The following is a 27953-nucleotide window of genomic DNA, read 5'->3' as shown; positions in this document are numbered from 1 at the left end:
GATGAGATGGATCTTATATACAGAAAGACTGTGGGAGGGATCTAGGAGTGGCCAAGTAGTCTATGAGGTAATAGAATTTCAGGGAAATGGAGCCTAGATAGAACCAAGGGTGGGAAGTGGCCTGGGGCCATAGGGAGGCAAGACAACGGTGGGCCTGGCTAGATCAAGGATAATAGAATTGAGGTATTGGGTGTAGCCAAAACGAAAGGCTAATCGACAGAATCATGGTCTCAGAGGACTGCCAGAGATCTCCTTGATCAAGTGGGAGAATTCAAGGACAATCCAAGGGTTTTCTAGGGCCCATAGACAAATGCAGGCCAAATTGGGACAAAGGTCTCACTTTGGGGCCACCAAAATGATGCAGTCCAGGGGTCCTGGGACCCCAAAATCACAATATGTGGGTCCTGCCCAAAAGAATTGGACCCAAATCTTCTTTCAGCCAAAGACAAGGTTTATCAGAACATCTGCCCAAGATATTTTTAGCTGTTCTAACTTTCCCTGTAACCTCCATGAAGGAGGATTCAGAGGTGCAGAGGGAAGGAGTAAGTAAGCTTCAGGGAACCAAAAAGCAACTGCAGTTTTCCCCAATTCCCTAGCGCCAAGGAAATTAACAGAAAAGCACCTCCAAACCTGGGTGCTTGGAGAGTGACCCTAACCGCAGAGCAAGAAAGGAAGGAGGGGAGGCTTACATACGTTCCAGTCTTGGCTGGAGAAGGACTTGGGGTTAGGCAGTTTCCCCATACGGGCCACCAAAATGCTGCGGTTTAGGGGTTCAGGGGTCCTGGGACCCCAAAATCACAACACATGGATCCTGCCCAAAAGAATTCGACTCAAGCCTTCTTTCAGCGAAAGACAAGGTTTATTAGAACATTTGTCATATTGGGCAGACTCTTAAGGAATCTGAATGTGAGTGAGCTATTGGCTAGATTATAAACATCTAAGCAGTGGCTAGATTTTAAGAATCTAAGCCGAAAACAATTATTTTTAACATTTGTTTTTAAAACTTTGGGTTCCAAATTCTCTCCCTTCCTCCCTCCCAACCCACTCTCATTGGTGCACAGGAGAGTATTGGCCCAATATAGCTCAGGCACTAGCAGCAGAAGGGGCAGCCCTTGGCCCTTGAGACAATGGACAGCCTCGACGGCTGCCAGCCCAGCAAAAGTAAGTACAGTTATCCCTTCCACATCGGGACTTTCCCCATCGTGCTTTTGATACACGGTGGGTCGGCATAAGAAATTAAATGAGAATTTTGGGGGATTTTTGCAGAAGCTGCAGATGACATGCAAAGACTAGCAGATGACATAGAAAAAGTTTAGAAACTCAGATATGTATAAAATACATGTATAATATTGTATAAAATCAAGCCAATTTTACATTAAGGTACTGTGAACACTCCGTAAAAGAAAAAGAAAACATTCAGACTTCTTCTCTGGTACGAAGGGAGGGCCAAAAATTTTTGCACGGATTTTCCAGATCACAAGGGCACTGCACCCCTGACTCCTGTGGTGTGGAAGGAATAGCTGCACCAGAGAAGACCTGGAATGAAGGGGAGTTTTTTTTAACAGAAACACTAATCATGCCACTCCTCTGTTTTTTGCAATGTGTGGCAGCCTTCACCAGTGGCCCCCAAGACCAAGTCTGAGACTAAATTCTTCCCTTCTGGGAACTGAGACTAATAGGCTTAATAGAACCAGATGAAAGTCAAGGTTCCTACAAGATGTCACAGTGAGAAAACAACAACCTGGATTTGTAGCCAGAGAGCCTGGGTTCATGCCCCTGCCTCTGCTCTGTATTGCTTGTGTGATCTTGAGTAAGATACCAAACATCTCTTGGTTTCACTTTCCTCCTCTGTGAAAGAAAATCTTGGACTAGATAACCTCGAATATCCTTCCCTGCTCAAAAACTATGAATTCAGGCTTTCAGGTTACATCTGATTGATATTCTCGTAGAAACTGTGCCTTTGTAAGTATTCAGATAGCAACCATGCTTTTTTTATTTTTTAATTTTTGGAACTATGCTTTTTAGAAGTTCAAAGAGAACATTCCAGCTCCATCCGTCCGTTCAGCTTATTTACACCCTCCTAGCCTGAAATGAACATGACGAGTCTTCAGACTTTGCATTTGTCTCTGTGTGTGGATCAGCAGGACTGATTCTTTAGGCAACAAATGTTGTTCATTTATTTTGGCTCCCTCTGCTGTTTTATCGGCAGAGAATGTAAATACCAAAAATTCCCAAAGAGAGGAAAAGGGAAGAAATCTTAGCACCAAATTTGGAATGCTTGGCAATAATTTTGAAACTTTCTTTTTCAAAAGAAAACAATTTATGTGTATGAAAAAATGAAAAAGGAGTCCGTTTCAGAAATGGAGCAGTTACTTCCTTCTCTGATCATTCCATGTGCTTACCTGGGCTGAGCATGTTAGTAGAGATAACAGGAATTTTCACTTACTTCAACATTCAAGACCCAGGATTGCATTGGTGCAAAGTGTATGTTTCCCTCACCAATGAAGATTGCAACCCCTCCCTGATTTAGGAGATGGTGCTAATCCAAACGTAAACAAACAAAAAGTTTATAGGGAATGCTTATTGAGGCCAGTCTACTTGATCATTTAAGATTTAGGTGACACATCCTATTACTTATCATCTCAGGGAGGGAGGAGGGGAGAGAGAGATAGAATTCGGAACTCAAAACTTTAAATAAAAATGTTTAAAAATATATTTAGGTGAGTTTAATGTCTATTACCATAAAAGGCAGCAGCATGATGTCATGTGGAGGCATCAAATTCCCAGTTTACAAAATTCCCAATGGGGCACAACCAGATTAACATATAATTGGGGAATATTTAACAAAATAATTAAAAATATAATACAGCATAAATAATGTTGATTTGTGGTTTCCTAATTCAACATGCATCCCAGCCCAGGGCCATTGTGTAAGGCTACCTCTAATTTGAACAGACATTACTAAAAAATACAGTTTACTACTTTAGGAATTATAATCACTGTTAATGCAATTGTTTTTTCTTTTTCCTCCTAAATAACCCAAATGCCTAAAAGTCATAGCTCCAGCTAATTGGTTCAACAAGTATTTATTTAGCCAAGAGGCCAGAGTGAAAATCCAGATGTGAGATGATAAGGCTGGACCAAGGCTCTGGTTAATTTCCCCAGGTATGCGAAAGTGTAGGTTCTCCCTCCATCTATCAAAAAGGATGGAGACTAGATTGAAATAGGGCAGAATGGAATTACCACAAGCTTAGCTGGAACACTGCAATGGGGGCCCTTAGAGGAACCAAAAGATAAGACAGGGGGAGGGCACCACAGAAGGAAGGCAAAAGTGAGCAGTGACACTCTTCTAGCAGCTGCCTTATTCTCATCTTTGTTGCTAGTGGTAAGCAGAGCCCAGGAAAGAACATGGGCTATTATTCAAGGCCATTGAGCATTATATCATTCCCAGGTATGATGGGGTGCTTAAGTGTTTATGTTTGGGTGCTTGTGCTTGTATTTGGACCCCAATTTCTCCCCATTTTCAAAAACACTATCTCTGACAATCACTCCCCAGCCCAAGGACACTGTGCCTAGCAATTATTCATGCGAGGGCCCCAGCAGGACCCTTATCTCTCTTCCTGGTCCAGCTACACAAAGCTGGGTGAGAGAGTGCTGGGCTGCTCAGGCCCCAGCCCTCAGATCACATCTCTGGAAGCCTCCCAATTCCTTAGTAAGTTCCTGTCTTTTGAGAAAGTTTTCCCCTTGTTGCGGAGCATTCTCTCATCAAGACAGAGAGAGAGGGGTGCCTTGCCCAGCCCGAGGAGTTTTGTCCTTGGCTGGCCCAAGAACTCTTTCTCCTGCCAGACTCCCAAGATCCATGCCTCTGACATCTCCCTCCCTGTCTGGTATACTCCCTGTACTTTCTCATCCATAGCTCCCAAAGATATCTGGACCTTTAGAATACCTAATGCGTATCCCTGGCATTCCTTTCCCATGCCCTTTTCCATATAAACCCTAGCTCCATCCTCAGTCTCTTGCAGGTTCCTTAAGAATCCTTGCCTGCTGAAAAGCATAACAATAAACTTTTTGCACCTTGCCTTAAAGAATGCTTGAGTTTGTGAATTAATTCCAGACAACCCCGTCTTTTACTTTGGTCTTTGAGGGGTCTCAGCCTCTCAGACCTCAACAGGTAGACATTCTAAAAAGGCCATGTTTGTCTGTTGAGCTCTCCCACCTCCCTTTCTGCACCCCCTTTTCTATCTCTTGGTTTCCCCTGGACTTCCAAGACCTCTAGCTGTTTAAAGTCTTCTATGACTATGTTCATACGACATTGCTTCACATGTTTGTACTCTATGCTCCCAACTTTTAAGTACCTACCTCATCAAAAATTCCTACTCTCCCAATATGTCTGTTTCAGCTGAGTCTCAGAGGAAAGTGAATCTGCCATTATTGCAGAAGCTGCAGATGACACAGAAAAAGGGTCCTGAATGTGCAGTCAAAGAACACAAGCACAACATATCACACAATTCTAAAAGGATTTTGGGGTGCCTTTGACTCTTTAAAGATACAAGCTTGAGAGAGAAGTTTTTCTTAATTTTTTTTATTTTAAACATCATTAACAAACATTTCCATATGCAAAGAAGAACAGAAAAGAGGGTAACATATAAAACTGCGGATGTGAGAGTCCTTTCCATTGTTGTGTTCATTGTGCCAAATGTTGCCGGGCTCTTCCCCCGTTAGATAGCAACAATTTATGTGAATCTTTCTAAATTTCTCTAAATGAGAAATGATTAATAGAGAGGCTGTGTGGCTTATTGAAAAGGGTTCTGGACTTGGTGTTAGGAAGTCCTGGGTTCCAATCTTGCCTCTGACACATAAATCGGGTTACCATAGGCAAGTCACTCAATTTCTCCGAGCCTCAGCTTCCTCATCAGTAAAATGGGCATAATACCTAGAGTATTTACCCCTCAGAATCATTAAGAAGTTGAAAGAAAATAATGTAAAGTTCTGTATAAATGTCAACTATTATTATTCTTGCGAGAGGAATCCATGAAATTGCATCATCATTGTTATATCTTTATTTTAGGAAGTGTGATATGATCCTCCAAAAATGCATGTTTGAAAGAAATGGAGAAAAAATTCACACTTTAAAGTTATGGCTCTAAAATCTGAGTTTAAAAATAACAACCACCTCCACCCATTTACAGTGTGCACACTCTTATTATATGTTTTTCTATTATGTTCATTTCTTCTCAGAATCTTTCTGTTCTTTCAGGGACCTCTCCCTGAAAAGAATCTGGAAGTCATGTCTTTCTTTCACCAAGTTGGAAGACACGCTTAAGATCTCTCTTCACCCTCTCTCATTCCCCTCATGTAAGCACTAAGCATTGAATAATCACTATCCACCAAAGAAGAAAGTCTTATACCATCAAGCTTTGAGCTCCTGGATAAATTTGTATCCCCAGTGCTTAGCACAGTGCCTGACATTGACTTGTGGGTGCATATCAATTCTTCTTCTTCTTCTTCTATTTCTTCTTCTATTTCTTCTTCTTCTTCTTCTTCCTCTTCTTCTTCCTCATCCTTCTCCTCCTCCTCCTCCTTCTCCTCCTCCTCCTCCTTCTCCTTCTTCTCCTTTTCCGTCTCCCTCTCCCTCTCCCTTTGCCTCTCCCTCTTCTTCTTCTATTCTTTCTCCTTCCAAGCACCTACAGCTTACTATAGCTTATGGATGGTAATGGAAAGAGCACTGAATTTGTACTTAAAATCCTTATATGCTAGCTATGTTATTTTCTAACTGTATGACCTACCATGATGACAGGTAAAGAAAGATGCAAATTTAATGCCTCTGACCATAATAAAGAAGAAAAAATTCTTCCCAAATCAGGAAGTGATGAGAGGTTTGGAGCCAAGACTCATAAATAAATAATTGTCTTGGGCTGCTGGCAGAATGACAGCATTTCCATTACAAAAGCAATTTTCTGATTCAAATTCAAATTGTTCAGGGGGAAAAGAGTTCATGGTGCTCCATTTGAGTCACTGAATGGACAGACTCACCATGTTGGACTCCCCATTTAGTGTACTCCATTGTTCTCAATGAAACAGGGGTAAAGTTGGCTAGTTCATTACTTTAGCTAGAGTGTGAGAGCATGCAATAATTTCAAAGCCAATCCTATATAAGGAAGCCTTCTATGCCTCCCTGGATCCATGATCTCCTCAAGGTGGGTTTTCCCTCCCATGATGGCAGATCACAACCCATCCATGCATGCCTGTCCTTTCTGACTCTTGTCACATCCTCCCATAAATCTGCCACAGGAGTCCTCCTCATTATGTTCTGTGGCTGTCTTCAAATTTCTGGACACACAGATACCATTGCTATGCCACCCAAAGTTATCCCTCGCTCAAACGATGTAAATAGCCCATCCTTTATTTTCTAGTCCTGCATCTTTCTGATGCTTTTACATTTCTCTCATGCAATATTTTATTAATAATATGTGGCAGCCTACCCACAACCACTCACACCTCCATTACTCTTTGGGTGATACTCAATGTCTTTGGATTAGAGGTCATAAATCTGAAGCTACAAGGGATCTCAGAGGCCATCCAACAGTTCTCTAATTTTACAGAGGAAGAACCTGAGGCCCAGAGAAATTAAAGGATGTGCCTAAGTAGTGTCAGTTAATACTGTGTTAGTTAAGTAGTATGTGTCCACTACTATAGATATTAAGTGACAGAGACAGGATTTGAACCCATGTCTTCTGACTTTAGAACTAGAACTCTGTACTATTTCCTGATTGTCATATTTCATTACTCACACACATATAGCAACACTGGATAACAATAGCTATTAAAAGATAGGCCTTTGTTTCAGGGAGAAGGTTGGGGTCATGAAGAATACTGCACAATTTCTATAAGGCAGTCTAGACTTCTTACTATTGTGTTCAACTCTGGGCCCAGCTCATTAGTCATATGCAGTATGTGTCCAAGATATATGTACTAATGGATTAGCTTTGTGAGCTCTCCATCCAACTTCATAACATACTTTGTATGTTAGGCATGACTTATCCACTCGCTTTTTCCTGAGTGGATGATTAGGCCAAATTATCTTAAGTGATTATGAATCTCACTTATAAGGCTCAACAATATTTTGGCTCTCTCCTCCTCCCTTTCTCTATCTCTCTGTCCCTCTGTCCCTCTCTCCTTTTTTCTCTCTCTCCCTTCTTCTCTCTCTCTCCCTCCCTCCCTCTCTCTCCCTTGCCCTTTCCTTCTCTCCCTCTCTTTCTCCTCCTCTCTTCCTCTCTCCTTGTCTCTCTCTCCATTCCTCTCCCTCATTCTATCTTTCTCCCTCCCTATCTCTTTCTCCTTCCCTCTCTGTACCTCTCCCCCTTTCTCTTTCCTCCTCTCTCCTTCTGCTCCCCTCTCTTTCTCCCTCCACCCTTCATTCCCCCTTTCCTCCTTTCTCCCTCTTTTGCCCTTTCTCCAACTCTCCTTTCTCCCTATTCCTTTCTCTCCTCTCTTTTTCTCCCTCTCTTCCTCTCTTTTCTCTCTCTCCCCTTCTCCTTCTCATTCCCCTCCTCATTCTCCAGCACCACTGGAAAGACTGGGCCAGTAGGAGACCATGGATACACCAAGGACAAACACAAACAGATAAACACAGGCACGTAGTGATACGGAGAGATAGTCACCAAAGGAAAGCAGCAACTTTAAAGAACGTGACCTATTGTTTCAAAGAATAATGTCATCTAGGTACTCAAGAAAGGACTTCCTGTAACCAAGAGTTGTAAGGTTATCATTTGGCCACATGTGGTGTCTGCCATTGACCTTCCAGTGGGAGTACATTCCCCCTACAAACCCTATGTGCATTTGTGGAGAGGGTGAGCCAGACGCTGGGGTGGAATGTCATGAACTAATGGCTCTTCCTGTGCCATCTGAATGCATACTATTGCTAAAAGCTAATTGAGCGCACTGGCTCATTATCAGTGGGAATCAAATGGGTGGGGGCTAGCGATCAAATGTACTAGAAACTCCAGGCACTCAGCATTGTCTTTAAAATCATGAGGAAAGCAAATAGCAGCTGCTCTCAGGGGACACAGCCCGTCAAAGGGAGAGGGAGTAGTCCAAAGGCGGGGGAGGGGAGGGGTCCAGTAGGATAACTAGTTCTCTTGCAACTTAACTTCTTCAACAATTATTTTAAAAAAACAAACCCTGATTTTTTTTTTTGAGTATTTTACAAACATTTTTTCTCAAAGTACTTACATATCTCATTTAAACCAAACAACACTGTGAGGTAGTTAGGGAAGATGTTATCTCCATTCTCCAAATTCAGTAACTAAGAGTCCCCAAAGAGGATGTATGATTTGTCCAGGGTCACCCAGCAAGTTAGTGGCAGAGCTGGGATTAGAACCCAGATCTCCTAATTCCCAATCCAGTATTCTTTCCATTGTATCATGACACCCTTACCTTGTTCTCTAACTGGGCACTAAGGAAAATGTCTTGGTCATAATGATATTCTTCCCACATCAATTCTATGACTCTCATTTGTTTTCTACTGGCAGTCTCACAACTAGTTTCTGCAGGTTGTGCAAACGTATTTCTCTTCCCTAAAAGAACATCATCTCATACAAATGAAATGTACATACTCAGATAACTATGGGAGAAACCAATTTTTACTCATTACCCAGAAAGCTGATTCTGAAAGACTACTGTCATGCATAGTTGTCCTATGATGAAAAGGAAAAGTGGAAATAGGATCATTCTTGTAAGGATCTCAAAGTACATGGACTGCAAAGTTAAAGAACTTTGAAATAATTTTCACATCCCATTTTGATCTTAGCGACAAATTCATCATGCAGGAAAGACAGGTTATATTATCACCGTTTTAGAGATGAAACAACCGAGGCACAGGGAAAGTAAATGAGTTATCCTATGATAAGAATTAGGAGATAAGATTAGGAGGCCATTGTATCCATTCTTGGAGGCCTGAAAAAATTCCATGTATCCATGGCTCAGATACTGCCTATGGGTCAATTCTGGTGGCCAGTTACTTATTCCTTTTGGTACATCTCTATGATCCCCAAAGCCTCAAGGCTATCATGATTGACTAACTCTATAGCCAAGGAAGGGACTCTGGATTGATATGAAGCTCAAATCTCAAAGATTCAGTGATGGAAGGGATTAATAGGATGTAAACAGGACTTGTTTTATGTTTCTTTGTAACCTAAGCACCTATCCCAGTGCCTGACATTAATAAATGCCTGATGAATGAAAGAGTAGATGAATGAATGACTCCTGAATCCGTCCAGTCCAACCTATATCTGAACAAGAATACCTTCAACAATATACCCAATGAGTGCTCGTCAATTCTCTATTTGAAGACTTCTAGTTGGGGCAGCTAGGTGGTACAGTGGATAGAGCACTGGCCCTGAAGTCAGGAGGACCTGAGTTCAAATCCGGCCTCAGACCAAACTCTTGACACTTACTAGCTGTGTGATCCTGGGCAAGTCACTTAACCCCAACTTGAAAAAAAAAAGACTTCTAGCCATAAAGAATTTATTACATCCTAAGTCAGTTTATTTCGCTTTTGGACAACTATAAGGAAGTTTGCTTTTTTTTCTTTAAACTTTATTAAAATAAAATTTAATTTTTGCAGTGAACAAAAATCTCCCTCCCATGCCCTTCCTCCAAATAAAAAGAAAAAAGGAAAATACAGTCCTTGTAATAAATTTGTGCAGGCAAGCAAAAAAAATTTCCACCTTGACCATATCCAAAATATATATGTCTTAATCTGCATTCTGAGTCAGGAGGCTAATAGCATGTTTCATTGCCAGTTCTCAGAATTTATGGTTAGTTATTGCCTTGATTAACATTCTTAAGTCTTTCAAAGTTGTTTGTCTGTATAGTGTGATTATATCAGTTCTGGTTCTACTCATGTCACTCTACAGCAGTTCATACAAGTCTTCCTAGGTTTTCCTAAAACTAATTTCTTATAGCACAAAAGTATTAAGGAAGCTGAAACCTCCCTCTCCACATCTTCCACTCTTCTTCTCTTAGTCCTGATAGAACAAGTTTAATTTCTCTTCCATATGATAGCCCCTTCAAATACTTGAATGTAGCTATTAGATCCATCCTCTTTAAGTTTTCTCTTCCCCAGGCTACCCATTCCCAGTTCCTTTAACAGATTCTTTCATGCTGTGGTCTCCAATCCTCTGACCATCCTGGTTGCTTTCCTCTGGACACATCCCAGTTTGCCAATGTCTTTCCCAAAATGTGGCACCTGGAACTGAAAACAGCATTTTAGATGTATTCGAAGGCCATTGAATAACTATAATAATAATCAAAGTAAAAGAGAAAAGAGGACTACTCTATTCACAAAGCAATTTGATTATTAAAAGTAATCTTTGAAGAAAGTGGAACAAAACCATTTGCATTCATCTGTATACATCCATATAGATAATTATTTCATTTATGTACCAATACCACATGCAATGTATATTAGAAAGATTTATTATTATGATTCTATTTTTAAACCTTTTTTAAAAAACTTTTTTTTTTTTTACTATTTTCCTGGTTAGATAGAAAGTTCATCAACTCTTTTTCCTTCATGTCAGGGAATGTGTGCTTTTCCCCATTATTCCATAATGCTTTTCATTCATAGGATCAAAATTTTTAAATCTTGAACCCCATCCTTGAGTCTTCATGTAGGAAGCAATGTGATATAGTGGAAAGGGTCATCAGAAGTCAGGGGACCTGAATTCAAATCCTGCCTCTGATGCTCGCCATCTTTTATCTTGAGTGAGTCACTTAATTTCCCTGGGCTCCAGTGTCCTCTTTTGTAAAATGAGTGCAAAATGAGTGTAAAATGAGTCCCTTCGAGCCCTGGAATCCCAGAACCAAATTGGGGAATTTGTGAATTCCCCAAACTTCCCAGTGGACCTCACAGAAATCTTGAGTCTATACTATTCCCCTAATAGATTGTGAGCTCCATGAAGGCAGGGGCCATATTTCATTTAACATTTGAGTTTTTCTTAGTTTTGTCCTAGACTCTGAGGTTGGTGAGCTCTATGAATATGTGTGTGTGTGTGTGTGTGTGTGTGTATAAAATATATGGTGATCTAGATAATGTGGGCTCTAATGAATATTTATTCTTAGGAGCATACGATTTAGAACTTTAAGGAGCCTTGAATATATGCTAATCAAACTCCATCATTTTATAAGTGAAAAAATGGAGGCTTTGAGAGATTTAGCACAAAGTAAGTAACCATTGAACTGAATTGGTTGAGGCATCAATAAGACACGGAAACAGAAATAGGAGACCAGTGTATGTTTTAGCTTTGCCACTAACAAGCTATGACATCTTGGGCAAATTTCCTAAATTCTTTGAGTTTTACTTTTTTCAATGGTAAAATGAGAAGGCTGGACCATATGAGATCTAAGATTCCTTCTAGATTTATGACTCAACAGCACAGAGAAAGAGTTCTAAGACAAATTTAGCTCAACAAGTCACTCCTGTGGTATTGGTATTGAAATCCAAGCCTTCTGTCTGTGTCCAGATAGGATTGGGCTTAGGCCACCATAAAATGATTGGTATACCTTATCATCCAACATCTTTGAACAATAATGTCAGTGATTATTTCTAGATACTTGTATGCTTATGGATCATCCTTAATTGTAAACAAATATTCAGGATGCCAAACTGAACTACAGTGGGATAAAGAAATCCTTTCTCAGAAACTCTGAGTCAATAAATTCAAAAAGGTAGGATGGTGTTATATAGGGGATAGAACACTGGACTTGGAATCAGAAAGACCTGGGTTTGAATCCTGCCTCAGACCCTTACTGGCTGTGTAACTTCTGGGCCAGCCACTTTCCTTCTCTCAGATTTGGTTTCCTTATCTGTAAAGTGAGGAGATGGGACCTGGTGACCTTAATGACCTTTCTCCCCTAAATTGATGAGTCTCTAGAGAAATGAATAATCAAATCAAACATGACCCAATGTAATGACCTTTCCAAACTTCAACTACAAATTTCAATGTGTTAGAGGACCTACATTTATAGAGCTTACCAACCTCAGAGGCCATTTGTCCAACTCCCTCATTTTACAGATGAGGAAACTGAATCACAGAGAGATTATATGACCAACCCAAGGTCACCTGGGTGGAAAGCATCATAGGTGGTATTTCAGCCCAGGTCTTTTGACTTCAGAGCCCATGTTCTTCCTACTGTGCCATGCCATCTCCACCATCATTTGGAATAAGCCCAAATGATATTTCTTTGCTTTTAGAATTTAATATTAGACAGTACAGTGAACATGGAAGGAAAAAAAAGCAGAGTTGGTTTGTTTGTTTTGTTAGATTGCTTGAGTAAAGGAATGTCAAAGAAAAATTGGTGTGTGCTTATTCTACTTGTGAAATTGTTTAGAAATATCTGAGACTGGAGAGATGGTGAACTACTGGTACAGAGTGAGGTATATATTGTCAGACTTACCCAATGTGAGCTTGCTTGAGTCTCTTTAATGCAAAGGAGGGGTTCTATTGGGGAGGAGGCAGAGCTTGGGAAATGAGAGCAACATGAAAAAGAGCATCCAAGAAATATTTATTTACTTTACTTTTTTTGTAAAAAAGAAACATCTGAAACTGCTGGAATTTTTTCGTCAAGTTGCTTTGTTTTTCCCCTGGGAACAATTCTTGATTAGACCAGAGAAGTGAACATTTGGTCTCCACATTCCCAGGCCCTTTCCTCACCTGTTTTGAGCTGTTCTTTGGCCAAGAGCAGCTGGAGCCTGTTGCTTAAGTCCAGCCGTGAGGCCACTGGCAGGAGCCCAACCATTTGTTCTTGGCATCTTGCTTGAATCGAGGGCCCTTACTGAACACAGCTCTGCAAAATGGTCCTGGAGAGACACAGAATGGAGCTTGAAGCTAGGAGGGGAAGTCAGGAATGAAACAGACAGAGAGGGAAGCAAGAGCTCCAATGTGCTTCAACAGGCAGAGTTTTCCCATGGTCAATGTCACGTCAAGGATGAGAATGCTGTTTTCCCAAGGGCTGCCTCATCGCTCATGTTTTGGGCTGACAGCTACCTCCTGGATCACCCTATCTTCTTCCCCCAATTCATGTTCTATAAAGAGATAGCCAGGAATGGAGATTTCAGTTAATTTGTCATTTGGGAGTTAGTTTCCTTTTAAATTCATATAAGTAGATTTAGCCAGAACCAGTTTTCAGGGGAAGAATCTGTGGGTTGAGAGAAGAGGGAAGAAACAAGAAGGGTAGTAGACCAAAGTATTCTAAATAATAAAAATTCTCATTTTATATAGCATGGCAAGACTCATATTACGCTTTCCTAACAATAACACTGTAAAAGTAGGATTTTTATTTTTTTGGTCTGGACTAGTGATTTTTGTAACTGTATGGTACTCTCAGTGTGGAAGCTCCCTGTCTGTTGCATAATGGCAGTTTATAATCTTTGATAGTTCTCTAGGGCATTGAGAGGTCAACTGAATTGTTCATGGTCTCATAACTATTATGTAAAGAGACAGGATTTGAACCTAGGCCTTTCTGACTCCAAGGGCAACTCTCCATTCTCTACTGGTTGAGTATACGACGTCAATAGTATACATTTTACAGATGTGAAAACTGTGGCTCAATCAGATTAAATGACTTGCCTATCGTTTCGTAGGTAGTAAGTAAGTGGTAGAATCAGGAGTCAAAGTCATCTCCTGCTTTGAGAGGTAGCAGAGAAAGCACTGGATTTGGAGCTAGAGGATTTGGATTTAAAACTCAGATCTGCTACTTACTGTGTGATCTTCGGTTGATCATTTAACCTCTCTGGGCCTCAGTTTACTCATCTATAAAATGAGAAGGTTAAAACAGATGGCCTCAAAGGTCATCTATGATTGTATAGGTCTATGTTCAACTTTCTTTCTGCTATACCATAGTTGGGGAAAAACCCTAACAAAAGACCTTCCTGAGAGGCTGACATCTATAAAATCCTTATGCTATAATTCTCATCCAAGCTATACTACTGATTAAAAGGTCCCATTTTTTTTATATTCAGCAGTGACCTTTTGAATATGCAGGGAGTGGGTGGGTAGGGGGTGATGAGAAGATTCATTACGTGAATTGGGTCCCCTAGAGGAAATGACTAACTCTGGGATCCCCTGAGCCTGCTTTGGATACCTTTTACTTGAGTCTTGATGAGTGCCTTGTGACTCAGTCGTCCTTTGATGACTCCATCATGCACATATTCAGTACAACGTCTGACTGGTTCTGCCTCTGACCGACCTCATTCACATATAAGACCTCAGTCACATTTGGCAGGGCTGCAAACTTCCTTTGCCATGCTTTCTGGAATGATTGAAACTACATTACTCTCTACTCACATGATCACTACCCTGGGTCAGACCCTCTCATCACTTATCTATAGCAATAGCACTATATAGTACTATAGCAATAGTCCTATACAGTACAATGGTACGATAGTGCAATAGTACTATAGCAATTGTACTATAGCAAAAGTCTCCTAATTGGTTCATACTTCTCTTCTTTGATCTGTGCTTCATACGGCTGCCAAAATCATTGTCTTAAAGCATAGGTCTGAAGATAGCTCTCCATTGTTCAAAAACTTTCAGATGATTCTTATGTCTCCAGGATAAGAGCTAATATTTATAAGGACTTGCATAAAGTTTTACATATATTATTATGTCCCCACAACAACCTTGTAAAGTAGGTGCTATTATTATCCCCATTTGACAGATAATGTAACTGAGGTTGAGGTTAAGTGACTTGCCCAGGGTGACACAGGGTCACAGTAAGTATCTGAAGCAAGATTCAAACCCAGACTACAAGCCCAGCACTCAATCCTGTTTACCATGCTGCTTTGATAAAATACAAATGCTCCTCAGGTAGGCATTTCTATTTCTTTGTTATCGAACTCAAATCTTTGTCCAGCCTTTTTCTGTCCATATCTGACTCTTTGTGACCCATTTGGGGTTTTCTTGGCAAAGAATATCTTTGCTGGCTTGCCATTTCCTTCTCCAGCTCATTAGGAGATGAAGAAACTGAGGCAGAGTTAAGTGATGTGTCCAGGATCACACAGCTAGTGTCTATGGCCAGATTTGAACTCAGGAAGATGAATTATGCCACCAACCTGCTCCAGGTCAAATCTAGCCCAAATTAGCTTCAGTATTAATCTCCTAATACTCCCTTTCATGTACCCATTATTCCAGTCCAAATGACCCATTTGCTTTGCCCCTGAATTCTGTATTCCGTTTCCTTTCTCTATGTCTTTGGCCAGTGCCCGTGCCTGGAATGCACCCTCTACCTTACCTCTGCCTCTCAGGACCCTTAGCTTCTTTCAAGATTCATCTCATGTGTCCCTTCTGCCAGGACATTTTTCCTGATCCCTTCAGGTATGTCTTCTCTCCTTCCTCAAATAACTTTGCATTCATTTATATGTGCATATATTTATCATAGGAACTATGTCCCTAAAGCTATTGAACTAAGCACACTCTTTGACCCAAAGATACCACTGTTAGGTCTGTACTCTAAAGAGATTAAAGAAAGAGAAAAAGGACCCATATGTCTCTGTGTGTGTGTATGTGTGTGTACACATATATGTATATATATATATAATCAGCTCTTTTTGTGGTGGCAAAGAATTGGAAACTGAGGAGAAACAATTGGAGAATGGCTTAACAAGTTATGGTAAATGAAAATGATAGAATACTACTGTGCTATAAGAAAGAATGAAGGAGCTGGTTTCAGAGAAATCTTGTATGAACTAATGCAAAGTAAAGTGACCAGAACCAGGAAAATAATTACTAGAATTACTACAATATTCTAAAGGAACACAACTTTGAAAGCCTTAGGAACTCTGATCAATACAATGACCTACCACAATTACAGAGGAATTATGATGAATTATGCAATTCACTTCTAGATAAAGAAGGATGAACCTAGGGTAGCTAGGTGGTGCAGTGGATAGAATACCGACCCTGAAGTCAGGAGGACCTAAGTTCAAATCCGACCTCAGACCAAACACTTGACACTAGCTGTGTGACCCTGGGCAAGTCACTTAACCCCAATTGCCTTAAAAAATTTTTTTTTAAAAAAGGATGAACTCTTTACAGATTGAGACACACATACATTGGAAATGGGTAATGCTGGAATTTGTTTTGCTTGACTCTATATATTTATAATGTTGGGTTTTGTTTTTCTTTCTCAGTAGGGAGATGGGGAAGGAAAAGAAAGAATATCTTTGTGAAAATAAAATTTAACTCAAAAACACATTTACGGTTCTTGACTCTTTACTGCTGTTTTCCTTTAGAATATTGTAGTTGATGTATAATTGATGTATAATGTAAATATAATTGTAGTTGATGTATAATCTCCTGGTTCTGCTCACTTTACTCTGTATCATTTCATATACATCCTCTCAGGTGTCTCTGAACTCATTGCTTTTTTCATTTCTTACGGCACAATAATATTCCATTAGGTTACTATGCCATGATTTGTTCAGCCATTTCTTTGCTGATATCTACCCCTTTAGTTTCCAATTCTTTGCTAAACAAAAAGGTGCTGCTAAAAATAGTTCTGTACATATGGGTGCTTTTCTTTTTCCTTTGATCTCTTTGAGATGTATAGCCAGTAGTAATATTACTGTGTAAAAGGATATGCACAGTTTAGTGATTTGGGGGAAGGAGGAATAGCATCAAATGTTCTCCAAAAGAGCTGGATCACTTTACACCCCCAATAGTGCGTTAGTGCGCCTGTCCCTTCATAGCTGCTCCAGCAATTGCCATTTTCCTTTTGGGTAAGGGAGCTTAGTATCACAGGCAAACCAGCTACTACCCCTCTTTCCCTAGCCCCCACTTGGGAAATATGGGCAGGAACACTCTTTCCTAATTTCTGCCTTAGCCAACCCACAGGAGTAACCTTCCTTTAGTCAACACCTCTACTCCAACTTTTATCCAAGAGCTTGTGAGTCATTTAAACTGGTTGGAAGAGGACAATGGAAGGGGGGAAAATTTCTTGAAGCAAATTGTCTCTGAAGGGAGAGACTAGTTCTTGTTTTTGTTTTTGTTGTCCAAATCTCTTTCCACCACTTAAATCTGATTATTCATGACTCATCCAGATGGGTGAGAATCTGGATTCATTGGACTTAATCTTTCTCTGATATTTGGGAGCTTACAAGAATTATTAATATAAACCGAAACCATAAGATTCTCTCTCATTTGGATCAGCCCTCAGACAAGAGAAAAACCTGGCACTATGGACACAGGTTCAAACCTTGGTCCTTTTATTATGTATATCTGTCCATTCACTGACTCTGTCCTTTGCATCCCCCCTGTTTGTAAATAAGGGAACACACAGATCAAAAGTAATAAAACTGATCATATTTGACCTAGCTAGCAAAAAAATTTCAAACCTCTTAAACATAAATTAGAACAATAACTTTACAGAACAGAGTAAGCAGAAGCAGTGTGGCATGGTGGAGAAACTTTGAGTCAGGAAAATCTGGGTTCTGGGGCAGGTAGGTGGTGCAGTAGATAGAGCACCGGCCCTGGAGTCAGGAGGACCTGAGTTCAAATATGACCTCAGACATATAACACTCACTAGCTGTGTGACTCTGGACAAGTCACTTAACTCCAATTGCCCTCACCAATAAAAAAAAAAATCTGAGTTCAAATCCAATGATACTAGCTGTGTGACCTTGGGCAAGTCACTTTACTTCTACCTCAGTTTCTTCATTTGTAAACTGATATAATTAGGCTTGATGGTCTCTAAGGAGCCTTCTAGCTCTAATTTTATGATCCTATTAATTATCTTCTATTTCATTCGGCCAGAGGGTAAAGGGGAAGGAGATACCAAACTTCATACCCTCATATCTCTTTTCCCAGGTAGAAAGCTGGCAACCACCGGTAGGTCAGACATCTCCTCAGAGCTTCAGACTGTCTGAAATTTCTGGCTGAAATCAGAGACAGCTGCTGTGCCTGGGGCTCAGGCCCCACAAGCTGCTGTACCTTAACGTTCAGCTGTTCATTCTCTTAACTCACATCACTCAGTCTGCTCCTCATCTCGGTGCTGAAGATAGCCTCAGTTCCTCTCTAAGTAGGAAGAAACAACGCTGGGGTGCATTGGCAAAGATCCAATGTGAAGAATGTGAGTTAGAACCTTGGAGTTGTTTTAATTTGCAGTTCTCTTATTATATGTAATTTAGAGCATTTCTTCATATGCTGGTTGAAATTTGCCTTCTCTCCTCTCCTCTTTTCCAGTGTCTGGTCCGCTTTTCAAAGAATGAGAGTATGATGCAAGCCAAGGTGCTCAATAATGGTTAAGAAGGACTAGTAGCCAGAAGAGAGGAGCCAGAGCTGCTCCAGCTAGACTCACCCTTCCCTTCCCTCCCCATGTCCCTCCCAGAAATGTTTTGTTTGGCTACATAAAAACTTACGCTCACAGAATGAATCAAGGTGTGTGAACTGCTCACCACTTACACCTGGTTTTCATGCAATACACAAATTACGCTTCTCATTAAATGTGTCAGATTAACTTTGTTGTAAATTCTGATTGATTACAACACTAAACTCTCATATGCTCTTCAACAGCATGACCTTTTGACAATTTAAATAAATTAGGACCATTTGTTTCCATTTTTTTTTCTTTTGCCCGAATCAATCCTTGTGAGTCTTTGTGGTTACACTGAGTCCTTCACTGGGGTCTGTATAGAGTCTGAAACTCTAGACAAAATGTTTTCGTCTAAGTGGATTCTTATACACCTTTCAAAGCTTTTTTCACGCACCGTTAGCAGGGGCTCCTCCTTTGTTGAAGGATACTTTGAAATCATCCTAATAACATTACTCTTCTCCTGGCTTGTAGGGGTGTTTTCTTTCAAAGAGCTCCTCAGTTTTATATTTATTCATAGGTTTTAAAGTTTTCTATGGGAATAATAGAAAGTAGATGGTTCTATAAAGCAGACTCTTTTCTGAAGGAACATCTTACATTTTGCACAATTTTATTTCTTCTAACAATCTTTCAACTTCCTTTAAAAATTTTTTTAGCTATTAAATTTACTGAGTATATACCCCCTCTTATATGCAGTTGCAGTGAAGTGGCTAGAGAGGCAAATTTGGAGTTAGGAGACCTGAGTTCAAATCCAACCTCTGACATATTTAGTGTGACCCAGGGCAAATCACTTCAATTCTCAGGGCCCCCTGAAAACTCTCCAAAGACTAAAAGCTGCAGGAAAAGTGCCAACCCACATTGGTAGAGGAAATCTCTCTGTCAGATGTGTGATTTTAATACCAGCATCAGGCTAGGGTGAGGTGACACATATGGGCTTCAGAAATCCACTGAGTCAGATGATGACCGTTGATAACCAGAAAGCTTCATCAGAGCCAATCAGGTTCCAAGGGCAGCTTGGTCTCCTTTTAGGTAAAATCCCTTCATGTTGTGGGTATATGGGAAGACACTATGTTAGGCGAACACTACTCTCATCCCTCCTCTATATTAGTGAAATCACAGGTCAAGTTGAAAAAGTACAATAGGAAATACAAAAATGTGAAATACTTGGGATACCTGCTATTCATTCATTCAAGAGGCATTGATTAAGGACCTACTATAGGTCAGCTGCTACGCTCACCACCAGGGATATAAAAACAAAAAATGAGATTCTTGCTCCCCCTCGAAAGTTTACATTCTATCAGAGAGAAGCAACACATACACAGATAAGTTAAATATAAAATATATGAAAGAACAGAAGGTCGTACTGGTGCGGTGGAACCAGGAAACCTGGGTTCAAGACTTGCCTATACATAACCCTGGAACCTGCTCTAGGCAATATCTGGGACTAGGAATTGCAGAGATGGTAATGATTCACACTAATAGATGGAGTTTTCTCATCCAGGAAATCCCTATATCAATGAAAAAACAGATCTAATCCCTATCAAAAATAAATACAAAGTAATTCTGACATGGCAGAGGGGTAGGAAGGGCCCTAAAAATTGGGGCAGACAGGGGTCAGGAAAGACCTTATATAAGACATAGTATTTAAATGCTTTGAAGAAAGCTAGGGGTTCTAAGAACTGGAAGTGAGGAACCTGAAATCTAGTTAGGGACAAACATAAAATATATAGGATCATAGATTTGAAGCTGAAAGGGACCTTAGAGGTCATTAAAATCAACTCCCTCAAGTGAAGAAGTAGAGGAATAAACTTTTTAGCGAAGACTTAGAGATTTAGGACTAAGAGGTCATCTAGTTTGACTCTATTATTTTACACATGAGGAAACTGAGGCCACGACCAGTTAAATGACTTGTCCAAGGTCACAGAAGCAGTAAATGCTGGGACTGAAATTCAAACCCATGACCTTTGACTCTAAATCCAGTGTTCTTTCCAATGTACCATGAATTAGGAGAGGACTGATGAAGATGTTGAGCAGTTTGGAGTTGGAGAAATGAAGGAACTCACAATAGATGCCTTCAATTTTTTCAATAATATAGGAAGTGAGGTGAGTTGGCTCTTTGTTTGTTCCACATTGGTGGAAGAGTAAGTTCGGGAGCTAGAGGAGAGGAGGTAAAAGCAGCTGAAGGGACCATGATATAGTTCCAATTAGGGAATAACAAAAGAATTCCTATGCTGTTATAAGTATATATTCTGAGGCTACTATCCCAACTTATTGAGTCTTGAGAAGATTAAAATTGATCCTGTTTCATTTTCTTATTGCTTCTATTTACAATTAATTGATTTTGTCTTGTAACACCTTTTGTCTTATAACTGCTTAAGTTCTTTGTCTCTGAACTTAATTCAGAGATTCACCTGGCCTGTAATGGGTTAAATTTTAAAAATTCAGTTCTCTTGCTAAGCACTATTGTATTCTCGACTCAAGGAATTTAGTTGACCTTGGGGGATGCAGTTTGCCATAAGGGATTTAGGCTTAATATCTTTACACCACCAAGCTATCCTTCAAAGATGTCTGGTTTGCTGTCCAAAAAGTCTAGGCCACTATCTTTCATCTGGATTCAAACAATGAGTACCTCTTAGTCTCAGGAGGGAAGGAGGGAGTTGGTGCTAGCTTCCAACCAATCACAGTGTTCACCTCGCCTCAGCAATGTAACCAATCATCATCCTTCACCTCCATGATGCTAGCCAATTATATGATTTTTGTTCTGTTCTTTGTTCTATGCTTATAAAAGTGAGTTGCATCCTCAATTCTGGATCTTTGGCATAAACAGAGGCAATCCATTGACCCATTTATTGACAACTGTATATGTCACTGTTAATAAGTATTATCCTGCTCAAGGAAACATGCCTTGGTTTACCTTTTTGTTACATTTCAATAGTGACAGTCCCCATAGTGTGGCTACCACATCCCCTCAGGGATCTAGGGGTAGACCCGAAGAACTTGGAACGTCTTTCTAATGCTCACAAACTCCCACTGGCGTGCTTCCACAATTATCAGTTGATATCATTTCATCACCGAGACTTAACTAGCTTTTAGAAAGAGATATTTTTATAATGGTATAATAAGAACCCCCCCCCCCCCAAAGTCTACAACACACTCTCCCAAAAGTAAATTGAGAATCAGGGAAAAGTGGATTCAAGTTTAGAGAGTACATGTGGCAAAGGGATAACTCCCAGCTGCTGTAGTCTTTTTGCTGGAGTCCTCAGGATGCTTCTCTGAAGTACGTTGTACCATTTTTTTTTTGTTAGTATTTTGAATCTTCATCTAATCCGTTCTTGATTCCCAATGTAGACACTGCCACCAGCTGTTCCAGAGATGCTGCCAGGACATCGATGAGAAAGTAAGAAATCCAAAATCTGCTGGATTCTTCAGACCACTTGAAGCTCACAAAGTCCTCCTCTGACTAAGGAGGTGAGGTAGAATGGGGAAGAGGTGGAGACAGAGACTAGAACTTGGGGTTCTTCACCTCTCCTTTTGATTGAATGTCTTGGGTTCTGGTTTTATACAGGATCCAGAAGGCATGACCAAGGCCCTCACCTGCTCAGAATAGACTTTCAATCACACCTAAGGAAGGTGTCTAAGCCTCATTTCCTTCTAGTGAATAATAAAGATTTATCTGATAAATAGATCTGGATGAGGCTGCCACCTTATCACTTTAAGTGGGATGGGGTAATTATTTAGGCTAACTCCACTTTTACTCAGAAAAGAAGAACTCATTAAGATTATATAACATGAATCTGAATGATCATTTTCCTCTCCCATGCTAGTACTGTAAGGTGATCAGAATTTCCAGTGCAAGACAAAGATAGACCCTTTCCCAGGAAGGAAAGATTGTTCCAATCTAGAAATGTCCCACTTAATGCCAAATATATGATCAATAGATACCATGGTGAAGAGGTTTACCTACAATTCCCAGAAATAAAACTTTTAGATTCCTTGTAGACTAACTTATCTCTCTTTGACAAAAAGAACCTGGCATCAGTTTTGTTTACCAGTCCAGGAAACCCTTAAAGTTTTACAAACTGCCTTATTTCCCTTTGAAAGCAAACTTCGCCTTCCAGCTCCCTTCATTATCTATTCTCATTGTCTGTTTAAATCACTCAGACATTCCAAGGAAATTCTCACCTGGACCCTTTTCCAAAGGACCCACCTCCCCCATCAACTGGCTTTCCCATTGTTTTGCCTTCCTGGCCATTCCCACCCTTAATCCTAGCTAGGTGCCAGTGTTCCTTTCGCCCCAGCTTGCTGGCCACCCTTCATCCAGATCTCCCTAGACCCCTCCTCCCGTCACTCCAAACTGGATGGCCCCTCCCTCAGTCTGTACTTAAGGCTCACCTTTCCCCCATTCTGATGCTGAGCTGTTCTCAAGCTTAGAAGCTGAGACCCCTCATGCCCGCCCATCCTAAGGGCGTCATCTGGCCTGACCACCCTAGCCCCAGCCCCCCATTCAGACACTGAGCTTTCTAGACTGCCTCACACTGCTTGTGAGCATCACCTGACCACCTTAAACCCTATTTAGATCACTGATGTTTGGGTTCTTTTGGAGTCTGGCCTATATGCTTATCTTTAATAATCTTTTTCTCTGGCTGGAAGAAGATCTGAGTTGAATTCATTCAGGCAGATCCACGCCATGATTTGGGCTTTTTCCCATGGTCTTGGGGTGCCTCTGTGCATCTAAGAGCACTCCAAAACCCCCAGCCTCTTCAATGGGACCTTAATTACTACAACATGTAAGGATACAGCAGCACTAGCTGCACCTCTGATACTATGTGACTAGGGACATGTCATTTAATGCTTTTGGTCCTCAGTTTCCTCATTTGTAAAATGAATATGTTGAACAAGATACTTCCTAGGATTTCTTCCAGCTCTAAAATTCTTTGATTCTTTCAGACTTTATCTTAAACAACATAGAACTATTTAGCTTCAAGATGTCTTTCAAACCAGTTAGATGTGTTGGCCCCTTCTTTTCATAAGTCTGCTCTGCTATAGGATTATGATGATATCATTATGCAGCAGCTTCATGGACAATTACCTGCTCCTTACTCAGTTGGCAGCAAACCTCTCTCCATTCTTTGGGGTAGGAGGCACCAATCTGGACCTGGAGCCAGGAAGATCCAAGTTCAAACTCAATCTCAGACCCTTATTAATTGTGTAACCTTGCTAAGTCACTTAAACCTCTGTTTGCCTCAATTCCCCCAACTGTAAAATAGGGATTATAATAGCACCTACTTGACAGATTTGTTGCGAGGATCAAATAATATAATATTTGTAAAAAGCATTTAGCACAATGTGTAGGCACTATATAAATGCACAGGTGTAGGCGTTATATAAATGCTTATTTCCTTCCCTTTCTCTTCCCTTCCTCTTTTTTTCCCCTTCTTCTCTGTTTTACTTTATCTTTCTCTTCCACAGCTACCGAATATCAATCAGGTTGATATCCCCATATTCATACCCTAAACATACACCCTGTATCTTCCTTGGCTCTCTTAAAATATTGCAACATCACTTAGAATTTCTGAATCTGAGCAGTTTTTAATCCTGCTTAACAAATTCTAAAGCCACACCAAGTCAATCCCAATTCCCAAATATACTGTACTTCACTCCATTTCTAAAGCTTACATCACACTCTTTCCCTCTCTGAGAGTTCCTCTAAAATTGTCGATCAGGATTATTTTATAATCCAAATTTCCACAGTGTAATCCCTCAGTGGGCACTCAATGGCTTAGCCATTCAATTTTACTGCAATGACAATCCTTTAAGTAGTTCATGGATCTCTCTCTTCATGGGCTCTGCACAGGCTTCTCATCCTAGAAATGGGGATCAATGATACCTCACTAGGACCAGAAGCACTTTTAACTTTTTCCCCTGCCTATGGTTTTACTTTTCTTTCTTTGCCTTTTCAACCACTTATCTCTTACCCTCAGGTCTTTTAAGCTGTTTCTTGGAATCATAATAGCTTGGAGTTGAAAGGAGACCCCAGAGGTCACTTAATATCCTGATCCTTTCATGTTCTTGATTTTTGATCGACCTTTACCACACCCCACAGAGAATCACAGAAACTCAGAAATGGAAGCAACACCAGAGGTCATCTAACGCAGCCTGTCTCCAAATAGGATGCCCCTCCACAACAACCCCAGCAATATTTCTCCATCTTCTTCTTGAGTGGTTCCCATGAGGGAGAGCCCATTACACCTCCTGAGGCAGCCACCCATTCCTGTTTTGGACACCTCTGATTAGTAAGAAGGGCTTCCTTTTTTGGACCTAAATATGATTCTCTGTACTGTCCATTCATTGTTCCTAATTCTACCCTTTGAGGCTAAGCACAACAAATCTAAAACCTCTACCACGCGGCAAACCTCAAAAACTGAAAATCTGTCTGCTAGCTTGTCAACCCACTTAAATCTCTTCTCTAGGCTAAAGAGCTGCAGTTTTTTCAGATCCTTACAATGAATCTAGTTTCTAGCCCCATCACCACACCCTCACTTTCCTTCTTTGAACACAATCCATCTTATCAATATTCTTCCTAAAAGTATAGTACCCAGGGGCAGTTAGGTGGCACAGTGGATAGAGCACCAGCCCTGGAGTCGGGAGGACCTGAGTTCAAATGTGGCCTTAGACACTTGCTAGCTGTGTGACCCTGGGCAAGTCACTTAACCCTGACTGCCTTAAGAAAAAAAAAAAGCATATATGCCCAAAGGGCTATAAAACTGTGCTTACCCTTTGATCCAGCAATACCACTACTAGGTCTGTATGCCAAAGAGATCATAAAAAAGGTGAAAGGACCCACGTGTGCAAAAATATTTACAGCAGCTCTTTTTGTGGTGGTCAAGAATTGGAAATTGAGGGAATGCCCAACAGTTGGGGAATGGCTGAACAAGTTGTAGCATATGAATGTAATGGAATACTATTGTGCTATAAGAAATGATGGGCAGGCAGACTTCAGAAAAACCTGGAAAGACTTACATGAACTGATGCTGAGGAAAGTGACCAGAACCAGAACATTGTACACAGTGACAGCAACATTGTGCAATGATCAACTTTGATAGACTTAGCTCTTCTCAGCAATACAATGATCTAAAATAATTCTAAAAGACTTGTGGTGGAAGATGCTATTCACATCCAGAGAAAGAACTATGGAGTCTGAATGCAGATCAAAGCATATTATTTTCTCTTTTTCTTTCTTGTGATTTTTCCCTTTTGTTCTGATTCTTCTTTCACAACATGACTAACGTGAAAACATGTTAATATGATTGTACATGTATGGGAGGGGTGAGAAGGAGAAAAAAATTTGGAACTCAAAATCTTTTAAGAGTGAATGTTGAAAACTATCTTTACATGTAATTGGAAAAAATAAAATACTATTAAGTGTGGAAAAAGAGTATAGTATCCAGAATTGAACACAATACTCAATATGTGGTCCTCTCAGGACAGAGAACAACAGAACTAATAATAATAGCCACAGTTATATAGCTTTTTAAGATTTACAAAGCGATCTGCTAAGCAGATCCTCACAACAACCCTGTGAGGTTGCTACTATTTATTATCTCCATTTTACAGATGAAGGAACTGATCCTGAGAAAGGCTGTGACTTGCCTGTCACACACAGCTAGTAAGAGAATGAGTCAGGATTTGAACTTAAGTCTTCCCCAGCTGCCTTGTTCTGGACACAGCACTTCTGACTGCATAGAGAACTAACTTGGGGAAAGAGTTATAAGCTCTGTGGACTAGTCCTTCTTGCATATTCCTTTTCATGATGACTTCAAAATAGCTTCACAATAACTCCTTTAATTCACTGAGCTGCCTCCCTATTCCTCTCTTTTCTTTCTTACACTACGAAGCTCAATTGAGGAGACGATTGGTAGGAAGCTGCCTTAGAACAAGATCCTTTAAAAAGTCATTCTGAAGGAGATTTCACAAAACAGGATATTGACACAGATGTAGGTGTTCATCTTGTCCCTGAATCTTGCTGCCCATTGATTAATTGCTAGCCTGTTCTGCAGCAATACTGTACTAATAATGAACGGTCTCCAAGGAGGCACAGTTCTCTGTGTGAAAGAAGTGGTTGGATTTAAAAAGAGGGAAATTGTAATTGCTGCATGGGATTCAGACAGACTGGAAAGAAATTTCAAGCAGGCTATCGATTGCTTCTGATTATGACACATACTATCTGACTCTGGCTTTAACTAGTCCCTTTAGGGATCAAAATGGGAGTGATGAAATGAAGTATATTTTTGTCATTGATTCAAAGAAGCCCAGTAACAGAGGAAGGTGGCCTCCTAGAAAAGCCCAGTGTGGTTTGGGATGAGTCAGAGAAACAAGTAAAGAGGAAAGCCCTGTTAGACAAAGGGTTTTCATCTTAGAGTTTGTTTTGGATGCAGAAAGGTAAGCTTCACTTGCAAGGTGTTACTATAGAAGTATTAGCTGGATAAAAAGCAAAGGGGGTGGATGGATTTTTATGGTGGGAAATGTATTTGCTAAACAACAGGAATCATTAATTGACATCGAAAGCTGGCAGCTTATTTTGCCTGATCTCAAAAGGAGAGGGACTGCTCTCTGTGACCTTCTGAGCAAGTGAGAAGGATAGATGTGGGCAGGGTAGCTGCTCCGGTAGAAGACACAACTAGCTGACCCAATTCTCCAGTATATCATATTTTCCTGGTTCCATTCTAATAACAATTTATTTTTTCCACTTACATGTGAAGATAGTTTTCAACATTCACTTTTATAAGATTTTTGAGTTCCAAATTTTTTCTCCCTCCCTTCCTCCTTTCCCTTCCCCCTCCCCAAGATGGCAAGCAATCTGATATAGGTTATACATGTACAATCATATTAAACATATTTTCACATCTAATGACAATTTATACAAAGTCCGTATTCACTACTACCATTTGAAGCAGCTTGCTAAACGCACATCAATTAAAAATTTGTCAGATGAATTGTCAAGAAATTTTCTTCTTTCTTTCCTTTTTATCTTCCACTCATCAATATATGGATGGCATATGGATAAGTATTTGTATACTTATGTGTATCACATGTGAAAATATTCAGTTGTTGTATCCATATAATTTGTGTGTAGTAACCTTTCCAAGGCTAATTCCTCAGCTCTCACTTGCATTGGCAGGCCAGGATTGCAGAGAGCTGTTCAGTTGGTAATCCTCCTAAAGGGTGTAGTGTTGATATTAACAGAGTGCACCTTTCTTGTTCCCAAGCCTGTACCAGTGTATTTCCCATTAACATCAGTTGGCTAATCTTCAGTTTACTTTTTAGCAAAGGGTATTTACTGAGGTGACATAGTAAGAATGACTAGTTGCAAACATCCTCCCTAAAACCTGGGGATCCAGTCTCCAGAAAATACACACAGAATTTAGGGGAAGAATGGACTGAAATTCAGAATATAATGGTAATGTGGCAGATGTGTATAGAACACATGTGGCAAAGGTATACTTCACTGCTCCTGAGCCCTAGAAATCTTTTTCTCCCTTCACAGTCTTCATAAAACTTGTTTTGGACCAGGATAAGGGGACAGG

The sequence above is a fragment of the Vombatus ursinus genome, unplaced genomic scaffold, assembly GCF_900497805.2.
Source record: "Vombatus ursinus unplaced genomic scaffold, bare-nosed wombat genome assembly UNPS02014821.1, whole genome shotgun sequence".
Taxonomy (NCBI): domain Eukaryota; kingdom Metazoa; phylum Chordata; class Mammalia; order Diprotodontia; family Vombatidae; genus Vombatus; species Vombatus ursinus.
The sequence above is the reverse complement of the archived record's forward strand: the minus strand, read 5'-3'. Positions refer to the sequence as shown.